Source organism: Choloepus didactylus, chromosome 20, assembly GCF_015220235.1.
Source record: "Choloepus didactylus isolate mChoDid1 chromosome 20, mChoDid1.pri, whole genome shotgun sequence".
NCBI classification, from domain to species: domain Eukaryota; kingdom Metazoa; phylum Chordata; class Mammalia; order Pilosa; family Megalonychidae; genus Choloepus; species Choloepus didactylus.
In genome coordinates, this window is record NC_051326.1 from 23243714 (window position 1) to 23259805 (window position 16092).

The 16092-nt window shown below is 42.3% G+C and overlaps 1 protein-coding gene across 4 annotated transcripts in view; it reads left to right on the plus strand.

Annotated features, from left to right (window-relative positions):
- Positions 1 to 16092, plus strand: part of CSGALNACT1 (chondroitin sulfate N-acetylgalactosaminyltransferase 1) — a 369285-nt gene that overhangs the window by 32832 nt on the left and 320361 nt on the right. The gene's annotated exons all lie outside the window — the stretch shown is intronic.

Genomic DNA, 16092 nt, shown 5'->3' on the forward strand with positions numbered 1-16092 from the left:
TTTAAAAGACATTACTTTCCTTCCTTGCAACAGTAGTACATTTCAATCCATATTTCATTGTATCTGGAAGATCATATTTAACCGTTTTATGTTGTTATGAAAATATCAGTGGGATATTTTGTGAGAAGAAATAAGGACATTTGTGTTAATTGCCTTGGGGAAATAAAAGGGTGCAGCAACAGTTAAAATTTTCCCCTTAGTAAACTTGTTTAGTAATGGGACATTGATTACGCATATCTTTTTTACTTTACCTTTACCTGTGGGCTAAAGGTAGGTGAGTTTAGTTTTTTGAGATTAGGCAATGAATGGTTAATTTTTTCTGCAATGCAGTCATACATAGCTAAAAACACTCCAGAATTTTTGGTACAAATTGTAAGAAAAAGTATTAAAACTTGAGAAATGAATTAACAAGCCACCTTTTTATGCTGCAGCAATGTGCCTCTTCATCGAATGAATAGCACTTTATTCCACTACTGCATAAATCGTGGGCTGAAATGTGGATAGAACATGTGGCCTCTAAATCATTGAGGGTGTGCGCATGAGTATGTTCAGATTAGAACAGCTCTGTGCAAATAAGATTAAAAGTCTGACCCAAACTCTCAGAAGGGAGTTTATAAAGAAACTGTATCTTCAACTCACTCAATAAGTTTAAGCATTTCTGTGGGTTTCTCAAACAAATCGTTTTTGCTATAGCACTGATAATTCCTACTACATTAAGATTGGTTGATATTTAAGTCTTCATCTTTGTTCCCTTTTTATTTTTAAGATTGACCTGTAGATGTGTTATTGTTTTTCCAAATGAAATAGCTGAAGTATGACTGTAGAAAATGAGACTATCACTTTTTTTAACTTTTTATTTTGAAAAAACTTCAAACTTACAGGAAGTTGCAAATATAATACAAAAACAATGTATAAGTCTCCAAGATTTACCAACTTTCAGCATTTTGCCACATTTATTATATTCTTCTACTTATATCCATCCATCCATCCATCCATCCATCCTCTATCATCTTTATCATCTATCTGTCTGTCTATCTATCTATCTGCCTATCTATCTATCCATCCATGATCTCTATCATCAGTCTATCTGGTCTATGTATTTTTTAAACATTTGCAAGTAGGTTGTATGCATCATGCTCTTCTAAGACTTAACACTTCTGTATACATTTCCTAAGTACAAGGAAACTCACTTATGTAACCACTTTAAATACAGCAATCAAGTTCAGGAAATTTGACATTGATATAAAACATACAGTGCACATTCCAGTTTTTTCATTTGCCCTAATATTGTCCTTTTCTCCACCATTATTAATTCCAGTCCTGGATCATGCATTGCCTTTAATTGTCATTGTCTCTTTATAGATGACATCTTCGGAAAGAACAGTTCAACCTTATGTAGTGCTTCCTTTTTTCCAGTCACTGTTATGTTTTACATATACTAGTTCCTTTAATCCTCACGACAGCCCTATGAAATAGGACTCCATTTTACAAATGAGGAAACTGAGGCATTGAATAGCTAAATAACTTGCCCAGACCTTGCAGTGAGTGGGCATGAAGCCCAGGTTTAAGCCCTGGCAGTTTGGTTTCCTTAGTATGGACTCTTAAATCATGACATGACCCTGCCTTTCAGAGCATAGCTAGTAGGTACTAGCTACTCTCACCCTTGTAAGAGTATTGTTTATGTTTATGTTGTCTTAATAATTAGGATAAGGCCAGGTTGTCTCAACAACGAGATTCAATAGTAATCTTAGTGGCTTAAAGGAATGTAAGTTTATTTCCCTCTCACATAGTCTGAGGGGAGCATTCCAAGTCAGCAGGGCCACTCTGCTGCGTGGAGTCTTCAGGACAGCAAGTGACTTCTGACATCAACTGCAATCCACTTCTGACTCTAATTCCCCAGAGTTAGGTCAGATTCCATAGATTAAGAACACAGTTCCCAGAAAACTGCCCTCGCTTCAGATACCAGTCTTGTGTTTGGGTGTTCCCAGGGCCACCTGTAATTCTGGCCAATTGGCTACAAATTCAGGTTCCTAACACCCCCTCAGACTTGATAATTCACTAGAATGATCACAAAACTCTGGAAAGTGCTGTACTTGCGATAAAAAATGGATAAAAAACAGAAAAACAGAGAAAAACGGATAAGAAACAGAGGAAGCCAAAAGTAGAGATGCATTGGGCAGGGTCTGGGAGGGTCTCAGATCACTAAGTTTCTCTGTTCTCTCCGTGTGGTGTGAGAATGCATCACCCTCTTGGCACATCAGTGTATACCGTCAATTGTGGAAGCTCATCCAAGCTCCGGGTGTCCAGAATTTTTATGGGGTTTCGTTATGTAGACGTGATTGATGGAATTAATACCCACATGGTAGAACTCAATCTCCAGTCCCCCTCCTGGAGGTCCAGTTGACTTGATGTGGTTCAAAACCCCAACCCTGTCATCATAGGGTTGGTCTTTATGGTGTGACCAGCCTCCCATTGTAAGGCCACCTGTGAGGCCGCCCCACCCTGAATCATATCTTTAGCATAAATTATCAGGTTTGATCTGGGTCCCACCATGAATAACAAAAGATACTCCTATCATGGTAAATCCTAAGGATGTAGAAGTTACCTTCTGGGAACTGGGGACAAAGACCAGCGAAGTGCTTTACTATACTACAAGGTCTCAGGTTCCTTCCCTGTCATTGTTCCATCATCTTTAAGGAACTGTTGTCATCAGTGAGCTGGATGGTGACCATGCTCAGATTCCATTCATCAGGAAGGGGAGGAAGATGTGGCACACCCTCTGTCCTAAGTCCTCCTAGGCCCAGGAGTAAGGCGCACTACTTTGGCTCACAATCCACTGGAAAGAACTTAGTCACAAGGTCACACCTAACTGCAAGGGGAGAAATGAGGTCAAGAAGAAGGTAAGAACAGATTTCTATGGTCCATCAGCAGTCCCCACCATGTGTGTAAAAAAAGGAGAACATAATTATCCTGATAAACATATCATAACTAAGAAAGCTGTCAAGTAAAAAAAAGTATTTAAAAAGGAGGAAAAAGTCACCCCTAAAGTGGACTTTTTTTTTTTTTAAACTGTCCATAAGACACTCCTTCTCCATTTGGGGGAATTACTTCTCTTCCACATTGGATACAGTTTGGTGGGATTAAAAAGCAGCTACCTTGCCCTCCCCTATCCCCAGGGGTGGATGTATGACCAGGGTGGGCAAACAGAATGTTCTTTTCTAAGAATTTGAATTTTGTGGTGTGTGACAAATAGATTAAGAATGTTGGAGTTCATTTATCTCTGGTGGTGCCAAACTGACCAAAGTTCCTGTATGAGTACATTTCTAAAGTTTCTGTCTAGAAGGCTCTAGATCTTCTTTAATTCTTGCTTATTTCCAAGCTTGGTTTCCCAGCTTTTAACCCCCTGAGCTTCCAGTATCCTTTGATCCCTAACTGATACACTTGCTATCCAGAGGAAATCTCTTGCATTTCCTTCCATTTTATTTTAATATACTTTTTATATAGTTGATGCTATACTATTCATATGATTTTACATCATTATAAAAATAAGCATTTTTCCATTTCTCAAGAATAGCTATATAATATCAGATTACACAGATGTTTCATATTTATGATCATTCCTTTATGATGAACATTTTAGGATAACAAGTTTTTAATGTCATAAATAACATCTTTTTCTTCATTATGTTTCATTTTAGGACTATAGAGCTACTTTATTTCTTAAAGGTTGTATGTATTGTTGCAGGAATGTTGAATTTTCACTTATCTAAAAAGTTTCATGAACTTGCGTGGATAAAAATTCTCACTGATACAAAATTTTGCTAACCTTGGAACTTTTTTCATCCAACTATGTGGAACACTATATATTCTCTCTATATATGCTTTCTAACTTGTAGGCAATTTAGGCAGAATTACCAATATTTTGTTAGAAAACTCTGTGGCCCCATGATTTTTCCTAGGTTAATATGGGGACAAAATCTTTGCAGCATTTCAGGTCTTTTGGTTCATTGTCTTGGGTTCTATCTTATTTATCAAGCTGCCTTGCAGAGATGCTCCCCAGTGTCTTGGGCATCCTGCAGGCTATGATTCTGATAGCTGTAGATTCCAGACTCTCCCAGCTCTTTAATTAATATGGACAGTATACCTCACTGGTGAGATACCTGTCATGGCTTATTGCCTTGGAATTGTGCATCCATCAGAAAAAGGGTAATTATCCATACTGTCAGAGGAAAACCCACCACTTGCTCCTGATCTGATTAGCTTATTGGGTAAGAATGACATGGACAAAAGCAAGGTTGGAGTTCAGGGCTTAGACTACCAAGATGAAGCCAGGGATGCCAAACCAGAGCAGGAGGGTCAAGGGGTCGCTAAGGGTCCAGCTCCCTGCTCACCCAGGGTGGGCCTGACGAACTCAGCGTCACCAGCTGAAGAAGAGAATGTGGGGTCACCAAGTGCGCATGGTGCTCCCTCCTGACCCTCCTGACCTCTGTACCAGCCCTCTCACCTCTCTGAAAGGTCATGATACATAGAGGACATAACGTGTTCTCATGTGCAACCCACAGGGCTGTGGAATCTAGGATATCTGAGTAGAACAGACTTATATTTGTGGCCTTTTTTTTTCTAAAGAACGAATGCTCAGCACTTTTCATTGTATTTTTGTCCATCGTTCTTTATTGCTAAGAAGTGTGGTGGTAGGCAGAATAATGGGCTCCCAAAGGTGTCCATGTAATTGCTGGAGCCTGTGAATATGTGACCTCACACAGCAAAAGGAACTTTGAGGATGTGATTAAGTTCAGACCCTTGAGATGGGGAGATGATTCTGCATTATCTGGGTAGGCCCAGTGCAATCACCAGGCTCCTTAAAAGAGTCAGAGAAGGACTTGTGATGATGAAAGCAGAGAATCAGAGTGATGCTACCTGAGAGAAACACGACTGGCCTTTGCTGGCTTTAAAAATGGAGGAATGGGGCCATGAGCCAAGGAATGCAGGTGAGAAGCTGGGACAGACAGAGAAACGAGGGCCCCACTATCCTTCCCACCGAAGGAGTGCAGCCCAGCCTTGCTGACACGGTGATTTTAGCTAGTGAGACCCATTTCTGACTTAAGACCTCCAGAAGTGTAAGATAATAAATGTGTGTTGGTTTAACCACCAAGTTTGTGGTGATTTGTTATAGTGGCAATAGGAAACTTACCCAAGCACGTTGCTGAACAATAGTGTCCTTGTATCCCTAGGTGGCCCTTGCTCAGGTTATTGGAAATCAGAAAACCAGTGTGGAGGTTTTATGAAGAATCTATTTTGTGGAGAATTTAGGCACAGATATACACAAAAGCTAGAAAATCCTAGGGTTTTAGAAATGGGGGATTTGAGGCCTCCCTCCTCAAAAGAAATGATAATAAATTGCAACTTCTATTGATAGAAAAAAGTCTTCCGCTCTTTAAAGATAGACTCTGGTTAAGAAAGGAACCACAGGTCAGAGATCTATTTAAAACCAACTGTTTTTTATTTTCACTTGAATTTGGGACCAGGACTGTTTACAGATCATAATGCAGCCACTTCAATTTTCCAAAGTGTTTTTAGAATTTTTTCATGCACGGTACCATTAAATGGTGCAGGCATATCATTAAACTTAATTATGAGCTTCTTAAAGGAGGCACTTTTTTTCCAAAAAGTCACCTGCTGTATGAAGAGCTAACCATGCCCTTTGTACCCTTGAACTGGAAAATAAACCTGTTGACTTACCTTCCTTGGAGGATTGCTTTATACATTCTGTCCCCCTTTTTCACTTGTTCACCTGAGAATGAACAAGTCAGCTCCCTTTGAGGTGTGAGATAAACACTTACTTCTTTTTCAGAATTGAAAGTGGCATTCAAATAGCATGGAGACAATCTGACATTTTCAGTGATGTAGGTAATAATCACTCTTGCTAATTACCAGCACCTTAATATATTTTTTTGTTGTTGTAGTTATTGGCACACTTGTCTTTCATTGGCATGTTAAAAATATTAAACATGCATGTATGAAATTGTTTTCAGTTCTTTAGGTTTATACCAGAGTCCCCTATGTATAAGAACTTAAAAACAAGATAAATAGATTGATCTTCAATTTTCATATCCATCTTCTGGTCTTCTGATCAGAGCTCGGAATGCCACATCTCTTTAAGGAGACCAAGAGTTCCCAGGACCTCCAGCTTGCATATGCAAATAGAGGAGGCTAGCTCCAGGGTGGTGACAGTTGAAAAAAGAACGTTTTAAGTTGGTCACTGGCAGTGCCTGTCTAAACTTTGTCTCTGGAAAAGAGACTGGTGAAAGGTATTGATAGCCAACGAAATCCAAATATTCTGTTGTACTGAAAAGACTTATTGATGGATGCACCAGCCCTTGTTCTGGTTTCCCCAGCAACGTTCTCATGATGACTTGGCTTCCCACATTGCAGTTCTCCCTACACAGGAGAGTGTGCTGCTCCCTGTGATGTGATTTCCCATTGCAAAAAGAATTGGTGCTCCAGTCATACTAAGTCCTGTGAGTGTGTGGTTAATCTGCCTCTCCCTGAGTGATGACTGTACTTGGCTGGTGAAATAGAGTTTTAGAGTGTGCAAGGCCAGGGGCTCCATGCACGATTCTGGACTGTGGTCAGTTCACCAAGGGGTCGTGAGGCCGCCTGTGGGGCAGCAGCCAGGTTCCAGCTGGTGGGCCACCCCCTCCCGTCTGCACCCTTCCCCAGGAACTGACCATGGGCACTAGGAAGTGGGAATAATGTGCAGGTCATGTTGGGGAGTGAAGAAGAAAGGGGTTTTGTGGTTAGACCTGTGTTTGTGTCTTGGCTCTGACACATAAAAGCTACTGATCTTGGACATGTAACTTAAGCTTCCTGGGCCTCGATTTTCTTATCTGTAAATTGGGGAGAATACCTACATTTTGGATTATTTTAAATATTCAGCCAGGTGATGTACATTTTAGCACAGTTCCTGGGTACATAGTATGCATCTGAGAAATGTTAGCTGTTGTTATTTTAATTAGCTAAAGTCATTGTAAGACACTGGAAGCAACTAATTCATCTATGCATTCATTCATTTATCCAGAAATATTGATTGAAGCCTTCTATGTGCTAGACTCTACGCTGTGAGTTCTTGGGGAGAGAGTGGTCAGCAGGGCTGGCAGGGCAGCCTCAAGGCCTGGTTTTTTCTAGCTGCCTTTTTGGTTTTTATATTCTTTTTCTCAGTTAGAAAATAGCATAGATAAATATTATTTTAAACCAGTTTGAAATATAAGAAAAATGTTTATATTGAACTTAAACCAGAATCAATCAGCCTTAAATCACAGAAAAAAACCCAATTACAATACAAAATTCATTTTTTGCTTGAGTTGAAGACTTACCTAGGTGTCGATAATAAAATACTTGTTAAGGCATTTTATTCTAGCAGCGTTTTAGTTTTAAATCTTTTCATTGGCTACACCAGGGAATTTGTTTTTATAGCCATTAAGTTTCTTTTGGAATTAACATGCTAGGGGATACATTTAATGATCCATAAAAATATTGACTTTGTGTAAAAGAAATAGCGGAAGCCAATTAGCATATATTAATTTCACATGTAGTCCAGTTCATTAGACATAAATGTGTTTTCAGTGTAACATATGATATTTTTTGACTGTGTGCTATGATAAGAATACATTGCTTGCCTTTTCAAATTTAACCTTAAATGACATGGAATTCTGTTGACTTGTTACAGCCCATGTGTTGTTAGGTAAAATTATTTTTGTAGTTACTGTTTTCGTAGTGCATCGTGAAGCCAGAGGTTTCTATATTTTTTTTGAAAAAAATTCTCCTCTATGTGCAGGATGGGGTAGGTAGAGGGCTTTGAGGGTTTAGCTGGGCAACTCAGGCTTGTTCTACGTGTCTGGAGGACCAATTAAGTGATCTCATTTACAAGGAGAACCAAGGGTCAGACCAGGCAGATGACCCTGAGTCTGTTAGTGGTGCTTGTCACCTTTGGGGGTGTGCTGGTTTGAATCTGTTATGTCCCCCACAAAAGTCATGTTGTTTTAAGCCAGTGTTGTGGGTGCAGACTTATTATGGATGGGATCTTTTGATTAGGTTGTTTCCATGGAGATATGACCCACCCAGCTCTGGGTGAGACCTTTTGATTAGATTATTTCCATGGATGTGTGACCCCACCCTTTCAAGGTGGGTCTTGATTTACTGGAGAACTTAAGACCTAGATCCTTGGAAATGCAGACAGAAAGACGTTTGAAGATGCTAAGAGATGAAGCCCAGAGTTTGTCCTGCAGAAGCCAGAGAGGACCTCCAGACGCTTAGAGAGAAATGCCCTGGGAGAACAAGCAAGGATGCACAGGAGCTGAGAGAGAGAAGCTAAAAGAGACAGAAGCCAAGAGACACTTTGGAGAAGGCCATTTTGAAACCAGAACCTGGGAGCAAAGGACCAGCAGATGCCAGCCAAGTGCCTTCCCAGCTGACAGAGGTGTTCCGGATGCCATTGGCCTTTCTTCAATGAAGATACCTTCTTGTTGATGCCTTAGTTTGGACACTTTTATGGCCTTAGAACTGTAAATTTGTAACCTAATAAATCCTCTTTATAAAAGCCAATCCATTTACTGGAGCTTTTTTATAATCAAAGGTGATTGGACACAGAAAGAGAAGTCACAGGGAGCAGCCAGAAGCTGGAAGCCAATGGAACCTGGAAGAGAAAGGAGAAGATGCTACCATGTGATGGAAAAGCCAAAGAACTCCAAAGGTTGCTGGCCAGTCAGAAGGTACCAAACCCTGGAGGAAGCAAGCCTTCTAACCCTTGAAATTTTGAGCCAATGAATTCCTGTTGTTAAGCCAAAAAAAAAAAAAAAAAAAAGAAAGCAATCCATTCCTGGTATTTTGCGTAATGGCAGCTTTAGCAAACCGGAACAGGGGGGATGTTGGGATTTATGCCCACCATGTTGCCCTGTGTCTGGCCTGTCCTCATGAACTCATGCCCGAGTCTCAGCAGGCGGTGGCATCTTGCAAAACACAGCGCATGGAAACAAAGTAGAGCCTCAGGGGATGCTGAAAGCATAGGACAGCCCTGCTTTGTAGCCTGCCTGGAGTACATTGAGGGCGAGACAGGGATTTGAAGTGGAAGAGGCGAGAGAGGCCAGCACGCTGTGGTGGAAGGTGCAGCCTCAGTAGCAGGTTTGGAGACTATCAGTGATGGGAGACTCATCTGGTGGGCCCAGAGGAAGAGGATGGCAGGTATCCTGACATGGTGCTTGAGCTCCAGCTGTGAACTGAAGACCCAATGCACAAAACTTTAGAGTGGCCAAGTGCCAGCAGGACAGGAGAGAGCTGGCTGCACGGTTTTATTACTGCTTCTCTTGACTCCAAATTTATTACCCAAGCCTAGTGTGGTCTGGAAAAACAGTGTTTTAAATCCTTTTGTATGTGTCACGCTTTCTTGTATGTCCTGGCTGTGGAGCAACTACAAGAGGTGAGTCAGAGAGTCTCAAGGGCCCTGCAAACGGCTGTTATTACAACCATGGAAGATCCATTTTCTGTGCAGGTGTTGTGCTCAGGCTCCTTGTTAAGGGTTTGGCTTTGAAGGTTTAAAACATGTGCCCAATCCCTTCTCTGGGCTTCTTGGCCAGAGCATCCCAGGGCATGAGCCAGCAGCCCCAGCTTCATCCAAACAGGGACAGAGGAAAGGCTTTTCCCTTTTCGACCCTTGTATGTTTTGAATTGTCTACCCCCAAAAGATAAAAGATATATTGAAATCCTAATCCTCAGTACCTTAGAATGTGACCTTATTTAGAAGTAGGGTCATTGAAGATGAAATTAGTTAAGTTAAAATGAGGTCATACTGGAGTAGGGGGTCCTTTAACCCAATATGACTGGGGGCCTTCTAAGAAGGGGAGAAAGATGCAGACAGAGGAGAGAAGATGGCCTGGTGATGATGGAGGAGGCAGAGGCTGGAGTGCTGTGTCTGCAAGCCAAGGAAAGCACATGGTTGCCAGCAACCACCGGGAGCTGGAAGAGCAGGGAAGGATTCTCCTACAGGGAGATCTCAGCGTTCAAGCCTCCGGAGCGGTGAAACCACACTTTCCCGTTGTTTCGTGCCACCCAGCTTGTGGCACTTTGCTAAGGCAGCCCTGGGAAATGGGGGCACATATTTAGAACCCTGAGATAAAGTGGGTGGACGGAAGGAAGAGGGGAGGGGAAATGGAGAAGAAATCAGCCCGACCCTTTCCCATGTCCATGCCCTGTCCATAGAAGGGAGTCAAAAAACTTAAGATGCTAAAGTATGAAAACTTGCCCCAGTAGAGATTTATTCCCTTGGATTGGACAGCATCTCTCCAGGTGGGATGAGTGTGGTATTTTAGTGTTAGGGTGCCCAATTTAAATGCTGCCAGCTAGAAGCCATTTCTGTTTGGTGTTACCCCACTCCTCCCGGCTCCCTTGGGCACCACACCTCTGGCTTGTGTGCTGTCATGCTCCATCTTGTATTATGATGATTCCTCCAAGTTTCTTATCTCCTGCTGATATTTATAACCATTTGAGGGCTGGGATCATGCCTTAGTTATCTCTCTTATTCTTAAGCTTATGGCCTCCCTGTATCTCTTAGGGATTGAATTTGGCTGCATGTCTCAGAAAATCTAAAAACTCTGGCTTGGAACATAGGGACTCATTTTTCTTGTGCTGCAAGAAGTACAGAGGTAGTGGCCCAGGACCGCTGGCTTTCTGCTCTGCTTTTCTTATCATTCTCAGGTTTACAGAATGGCTCTGGGACCTCTCGTTACATTCTCCTTCCAGGCAGTAAGAAGGGAAAACAGCAAGGTCAAAACGTAGGGGCCTCTTGAGTGTGTCTCTCTGCCCCCCTTTTTTAAAATAGGTAAGTGATAGCTTTCCTTCTGAAAGACACCAACCACTAGACTTCTCCTCACATCTTATTGGCCAGAAATATGCCATGCAGCCATCCTTAGCTTCAAATGAAGTGAAAATGAAAGATTTTTGTTGTTGTTGTTGTTGTTGTTTTTTTTTAATAGGGAGAGTATACTGCTGTCTGGAATAACATTGGGGTTCTGTTGGTAAAGCAGAAAGGAGAATGGGTATTGAGTAGGCAGCTAACAGTGTCTGGTTTACTTCCACATAGAAATGACTCATACACACTTGCAGAATGAGTGGCTTATAACTGTAGATGAGAAGCTATGTAACAAGAGGGAAAATCTAGGTCTAGACCCAGAGATTTTTGCTCAAGGATCCTCCTACTATCATCAAAAGACTATTTAGACTTTGGTATCCATTATCTTCTTGTGGTTTTTCTGAAAATATCTTAAAGGAATGAGAACCTTCTGATTCCACTCAGATCAGGGCCTTAGTACTAAAGCAACCAGGGTTAAGTACCTCAAGGGTACTGGCTGGTTGTTACAGTGGCAGCCTGAAGAACTTGTGCTGACTTCCAGGGACATCTGTATATAATGACAAATTTCAGCATGTAAAGACCCTTCATGCCAACTTTGCGTAGTGGGGGTGTGCTGGTTTGGATGTATTATGTCCCCCAAAACTCCATGTTCTTTAATGCAATCTTGTGGGGACTGACATAGTGTTGATTAGGTTGGATTTGAAACGCACCCTAGGAGTAAGCAGACACCAGCCACGTGCCTTCCCAGCTAACAGAGGGTTTCCAGACACCCTCACCATCTGTGTTCTTCAGTGATGGTACCCTATTGTTGATGCCTTTGTTTGGACATTTGCATGACCATAGGACTGTAACTTTGTAACCAAATAAACTCCCTTTATAAAAACCAATCCATTTCTGGTATTTTGCATAAGGGCAGCATTAGCAGACCAGAACAGGGGGGGACAGGGTGCTGGGCCGGGCTTCGTCAGGACTGAGTGTCCTCTCTCTCACTCACTCTCATCCCTTCCTCCCTCCAAAACAGTGCATGCAATATAGTAAGGTAAAGTAAAGGACAAGTAAGAAAGACAAATGAGTCAAAGGCTCTGAGTCAGAGCTGAAGTGGAAGTTACTATACAAAGTGTTTGCCAAAAGGTCCTATATACTTTCTAGAAGTAGGATACCAATTTAACTCTAAGCTTTTCAGCAGCCAGCTGGAAAAAGGAAGGAATCTGTTACATAAAGCATCCATAAAGCAAAGACAGTTCCTCAAGAGAACCTCAACTCTTTTCAATCCTGAGAGATCTTATAGGGGAGAGAGAAGACCTGATAATAGCCTTAATACCTCAAGGCAACTTAGGATGATGAGGAGTTTGTGTTATAGGATCCAGGGGAGGGAGGAAGTTCATCTCCCCTGTTCAGGGTGGTGAGGGGTTTCCTGGGGACGGTGACATTTGCAGAAGGGGTGGAATAGAGTATGTGGAAGTAAGTCCTGTTTGTTAGAGCAGAGTTGTGTGTGGAGAAGTTTGGGAGGCAAAGTGAGTAAATTTAGGAATGGCCTTGGATTCAAGGCTGACTGGTTTGTACTTTATCTGGTAAGCAACAGCAAACCATGAAACATTTTGGGGCAGGGAAGTGACACAATCAAAGCAATGTTTTCAAAAATTACTAAGTGCTCACGACGAGAAAACATTGCATATAATAATGATCACATGTGAAATACAAACAGTGTATTGATGGCAAGAAAAAAGAAAAGGAACTGTGACGTGTTCAACAAGATCATGTAAAAATCACCGATGCATTTCTGTCATTACAGCACAGGAATTGTACAATGGTGTTTCAGCTTCCGTCTCTGGCTTCTACTGTGTAAACAGGAAAATGACTAAGAAATAGAAAGCCTGTTATGTTTTGAACCTTTTAGGCATCGTAAATGGGGACTCGTGGTACTGTGCTCCGGAACCCAAAGGAGAGAGTATCCTAGACCCCTACCCGTCATGCTGTGGCCCTGCCATGGGGCTGTCAGCTGGTAGGAGGGTGGGCAGGGCAGGGCGGCTGTGGGGCTTCTTGTACAAAGGGATGTTTGGTTCCTTGATGTCGAAGGTTAGACCAGGGAACACCTTGGGAGTTGCAGTGAGAGGAATTATTAATGGACTCTGGCTTGAAGAAAATAGCCCTACAGAAATAAGATAAGGGTTCAGGGTCCCCAGACGACCAAGCTGGGGATGTTGCTAAGCTCCATCCCAGTCAGGAACTTGGGAACCAGATCCTGGAAATCAGGAATCTGAGCCAGGCCTGGGAGCTAAGTGGTGTTAGTCTAATCCCCAGACCCCACAGAGGGAATTTTGGGGGTAATGGGACTGTCCTTAGTTGAAACCCATAAAACCATACACACCAATTGTCTGGAGGCCTGGCAGTCCATTCACAGTCTTGGGTTTGGCAGGTCACTGGGCTACCACCTTCCTCAGTAAACTCTTCTTCATACAGCTAATGACTCTACAACTCCAAAGAAGAGATTTTCTGAGGTTATAAGAAGGAAGTAAAACTCCATTGCTTTATAGGCATGTCAGCAGAGGCAAAGGGAATGTGTTTCTTGCTTCTGTCACAGGAGGTAACTTTCTCTTGAACCTATATTGACTGAGATACAATGGCCGTGGCTTCCTACAAGGAAATTAAAGCTGATCATTAGTTTCTCAGTGAGCCTGGTGGAACAAAACAAGAGAGGGTAAAGGACGGAGGGAGAGTGTCCTATACACGTTTCCTCTCTCTGGTCTCCATGGGTGCATCCAGCTGTCTGTGCCCACTCAGCAGCCTCCTTTCCCTGATACTGGCTGCAGGGCTGCCCCGAGGCCCGGCTGCAACTGAGCACCTGGAGTGCACTTTCTGTTTCTGTAAGACGGGGCCTTTTCTGAAAGGATGAGGGAAGACTATTCCCACCCCCTACCCCCACCCCCAAATGCCTTATGTAACTTCTTCAGACATCCACAAATCCCACCAGTCCCTCATGGAGAAGACTGAGAGAGTCTAGAGAAAATCTCCTTGTGGTGCAGAATTAGGGCAGCGGAACAGAAGGTGACACAGGAAGGACAAGAAAAACTGCCTCAGCTGTTCTCTTGTATCTCCTCTATGGAACAAACGCCTAATTGTGGGGAGGGAGAGAGGAGCGGGAGACACCTTCACCTTTAGGGCACTGGTGAAATCACTTTATAGGTGGGGGGAGGGAATATTGGAAAAAGTCTCGACTCCTGGGGAGGGGCGGGAATAACAAGTTGAATTCAGGCCTATCTGGAGGGAAGGGTGGGATCTGCGAGAAGGCCAGGACCCCTGCCTCCACTCCTCTTTCAAAATTCGGATACAGTACCTGCCTGAGACAGAGGCCCCAGCAGGACAATGGAGAACAGCCTCCGCTTCCTCTCTCCCAGCAGGCTAATGAGTGTGGAGTGTCGCGTGATTTGCAAGAGACAGACCTTCTCTGACGCAAGGCTCAACCAAAAGACTTGAGGTTGAGGGTGGAGCAGTGATCAAGAAACCCTCAAAATTCTGGCAAACTCTGATCCTAAACATCACTAGAAGAGTTTGAAGCCTGTGAGGACTTGAGGATAACCATAGCAACAATAAAACTCAAAGCCAGCCCAGCTCCCAATTAGGTTAGCTCAAATTCCCACACTAAAGGCATAGGTGTGTCCTTTTCCAGGCATTAAAAACATTTTGGCCTCAGTTTCTGTTGTACTAAACAAGATGTCCAACTTTCAATAAAACAATTATTAGGCTTACAAAGAGGCAGGAAAAAAAATAAACCTCTAGAAACAAAGCAATCGGAACCAGATTGAAATATGTCACAGATGTTGGGACTATCTGATGGGGATTTAAAAATAACTGTGATAAAATAGGTTAAATGTCCTAATAGAAAAAGTAGACATTGGGCAAGATCAGATGGGTCAATAGAAATTACTCAAACAATAGTAACAACTCTAACAACAAAACAAACAGAACAGAATGTTTAAGAACAGTGGGACAATATCAAATGATCTAAGAGACACCTTCTTGGAATCCGGGAAGGAGATGTTAGAGAGAGAATAGGGAAAAAAAAACATTTGAAGAACTAATGACTGAGAATTTCTCAAAATTAATGATAGACACAGATCACAGATCCAGGAAGCCAAGAGAATACCCACCAGGATAAATACAAATAAAATGAAACAAAAGACACTTAGGCATGTCGTATTCAAACAGCTGTAAACAAAAGACAAAGAAAAAATCTTAAAGGCAGCCAGAGGAAAAAAGGCACATCACATTCAGAGGTACAAAGATGTGTTGGGGACGATTAAGGTAGCATGTATAAAATCCACCCTCAGCGATGCCGGAGATATGCAACATGGCCGCTAGGGCTGATGCAATAACGGCTTAAGTTACCCTCAGCCTTCTTTACGGAAGTGATAGCCGTTCGCGCCTAAGATTCGCGCCTAGAGTGCTAGCTTTATAATCTGCCTTCTACCCCAGCAACAGTAGCTACCAATCCTGTGCTAGCCTTACATCTGCCATCCGCCCTAGCAACAGCAGCAGCCAATCCTAGACCGCCACCCGCCCTTGCTAGCCACTCCCCCTCTCTCCTAGAGTATATATGCTCTGCCCCTTCAATAAAGATTTGCAGCTTGATCAGAATCTTTGTCTTGCTGTCATTCCTCGTGTCTCTTGTCCCATACCATTCCTCCCTCGCAGGATTTGGAGCTTTCCGTTGAACGTCCCACCGGCCGGGACAGATAAGAATTACAGCAGACTCCTCTTCTGAAACCATGCAAGCTAGAAGATAATGGAGGGATATCTTTAAAGTGCTGTAAGAAAAGAGTTGTCAGCCCAGAATTCTATCCTTTGTGAAAATCTGTTAAAAAATGAAAGAGAAATAAAAATTTTCTCAGACAAAACCAAAACCAAAACCAAAACCAAAAACCTGTGGAAACTTATTGCCAGAAGACATACTCTATAAGAAATGTTAAAGGAAGTTCTTTGGGCAGAAGGAATATACCAGATAGATTCTTGGATTTATGAAGAAATGAAGAGGAATGGAAATGAAATGAATGAAAGTAATATAAAAATTTTTTCCTATTTTTAATTGCTCTAAAAGGTAACTGACTGTACAAAGCAAAAATAGTTGCAATGTACTGTATATTTCTAACCTTCCTAAAAGTAAAATGTATGACAAATGACACAAAGAATGGAAG